Raw genomic sequence first — 2,983 nt, forward strand, 5'->3', positions numbered from 1 at the left:
CTCCTTTAAGTTATTTTTTGTAGTCCTCTTTCTTGGATCTTTGTCAGATCTCTTTTAGGGACTACTTTGATAACTTTTCAGTAGTAGGAGTCCGACTTGGTTATATCGGTCTCCTTTAAGTTATTTTTTGTAGTCCTCTTTCTTGGATCTTTGTCAGATCTCTTTTAGGGACTACTTTGATAACTTTTCAGTAGTAGGAGTCCGACTTGGTTATATCGGTCTCCTTTAAGTTATTTTTTGTAGTCCTCTTTCTTGGATCTTTATCAGATCTCTTTTAGCACTCATTTGAGCCTTAAGTTATTTCTCAACCTTTGGCTTGTTCTTTTTTGAGATCGTACTTGCGCCTCTTCTTAGCTGACGTCGACCTGTACGATTTTGCCCCTGCTTGAGTTTGGACCTTTCCGCGAGATCGTGCTTTTGGAGCCTCGATCTCTTTGAGGAAGTCATGCTCAAACATCCTGACTTTGGTCGATCTTGAGTAGTTTCTCCTTGTGCGAGTTTGGTATTGCCCCTTTTTAGTTTGTTGAGAGGTCTTTTCAGCCTTCTTCCGACTTGTTTGTCTTCACTGCAAGGGCTTTTTAGTCATAATCCAACAACTTTTTAGGTAGTGTTCCGATGGGGAACCTTTTTATAGTTTGTTTGGATGACTTTTTAGCTCCGTCTTTGAGGCCGTACTTTTCGCTTTTTAAGTAGTGTCTTTTTTCAAGACTTTGTACTTTTCAGTGAAGCACTTCTGGCTTTGGTCTTTTGACCTTTCCCTGGCCTTTGTGAGATATTTATAGAGTGTTGGTACTTTGCTGTCCGACCTCTTTTTGTTTTGTCCACTTTCTGCTTGGTCGAGCTGGTCCTTTGGGGCTAACTTGTCCGACAACTTTTTAGTGTTCTTTGGTAGAATCTTTTTAGTTGGTCTGAACAATTTCGATAGCCTTGTCGTGGAGCCGTGGCTTTTTGGGCAAAGCTATGTCCCTTTTAGCGCACGTTTTTCGTTGGTCCGATTTCTCTTGTCGATCCTTCTTTAGCTTTCGTTGGTCCGACTTCTCTTGTCGGTCCAAGTTGTAGCTTTCGTTGGTCCGACTTCTTCTTGTCGGTCCAATCTGTAGCTTTCGTTGGTCCGACTTCTTCTCGTCTGTCCATTCTGTAGCTTTCGTTGGTCCGACTTCTTCTTGTCGGTCCAAGTTGTAACTTTCGTTGGTCCGACTTCGACTTCTTCTTGTCGGTCCAAGCTGTAGCTTTCGTTGGTCCGACTTCTTCTCGTCGTCCTTTTCCAAGTTATTTTTGTAATCCTCTTTCTTGGACCTTGGTCAGGTCTCTTTCAGGGATTACTTTTATAACTTGTTTGTTGTAGGAGACCGACTTCGTTATGTCGATCTCTTCTAAGTTATTTTTGTAATCCTCTTTCTTGGATCTTTGTCAGATCTCTTTCAGGGATTACTTTTATAACTTGTTTGTAGGAGGTCGACTTCTTTGCGTCGTCCTCTTTCAAAGTTATTTTTGTAGTCCTCTTTTTTGGACCTTTGTCAGGTCTCTTTCAGGGGCTACTTTTATAACTTTTCATTTTGGGCTGACTTGTCATGTCGGGCCCTTCTAAGTTAAAGTAATCCTCTTTAATAGGGTTGGCCAGACCTCTTTCCAGGGTTTACTTATAACTTGGGTTGACTTGGTCCGACTTCTTAACGTCGGCCAGTCTTTAAGTTATTATTTAGCAATCCATAAGACCTCGTCAGGTTCTTTTTCCGGATCACTTTCGATAACTTCTTACATTATTCTGTGTTCATCTTTGCCGATTTGTAGAAGGTGGTTGCTATCTTTAGATCGTCTTTTAGGTGAATCACGTTTTTACCTTTATCGGACGATTGTCTTTATCGTGATCGTGCAGTGAAATTGTTTTTCACTTTCTGCCGATCTGTTGCTTTATAATCGGACGATGAATGCTTCAGATTAATGCGTCTTCGTATAGCAGTGAATTTTGTTTTCACTTTGTCGACCTTTGTCGAAATCAAACGATGAATTTGGTTTTCATCGTGGTCGGGCGGTGAAGTTGGTTTTCACCTTGCCGACTTGTCGCTTTGTAATCGGACAATGAATTTGGTTTTCATCTTGCCGACTTTGTCGTGATCGGGCGGTGAATTTGGTGTTTCACCTTGCCGACCTGCCGTAGTCAGGCGTCTTGGTAGGAAACTAAAATTTGCAATCTTTTAAACAATAAAATGAAGATAAGAGTGTGTACATGTTAGTACTTACCTTTCTAGGTCGGGCAATCTTTTTGGATCTTGGCCTGGCGCCCTTTTTAGATTGCAGGCATGCCATGACCTTGGTAGCTCTTGCCCCTCGAGGTTGGACACTTTGTAGCAACGTTTCCCCAGTTCTTATGAACAACTTGGTATGGTCCTTTCCAGTTGGCTGCTAGCTTCTCCTCTTCTGACCGACCTATTCTGATGTCATTTCGGATTAGAATGAGATCGTTGTTGCTAGATTACCTTCCAATTGTATCTTAAGGCCATTTGATGTTTTAACGCCTCTTCTTTGATCCGAGCTCTTTCTCGGGTTTCTGGAAGTAGGTCGAGTTCTTCCTTTTGAAGTTGGGAGTTGGCCTCTTCACTGTAGTGGATCACTCTGGGCAATCCTTCTTTGACCTCCACTGGGATCATTGCCTTCATTCCGTAAGCTAATCGGAAGGGTGATTCCTTTGTAGTGGAGTGTGGGGTTTTCCGATATGCCCATAGGACTTGTGGGAGCTCTTCAGCCCCAAGCTCCCTTTGCGTCTTGTAGTCTCCGTTTTAACCCAGCTAGTATGACTTTGTTGGCAGCTTCTGCTTGTCCATTGGCTTGTGGGTGTTCTACGGATGTGAATTGGTGCTTTATTTTCAAGTCAGCCACCAACTTCTTGAAACCTGTGTCCGTGAATTGAGTGCTATTGTTTGTGGTGATGGAGTAAGGAACCCCAAACCTTGTAATAATGTTTCTGTATAAGAATTTCCGACTT

The sequence above is a fragment of the Arachis ipaensis genome, chromosome B10 (assembly GCF_059453495.1).
Source record: "Arachis ipaensis isolate K30076 ecotype BB chromosome B10, ASM5945349v1, whole genome shotgun sequence".
In the NCBI taxonomy this organism is placed as follows: Eukaryota; Viridiplantae; Streptophyta; class Magnoliopsida; order Fabales; family Fabaceae; genus Arachis; species Arachis ipaensis.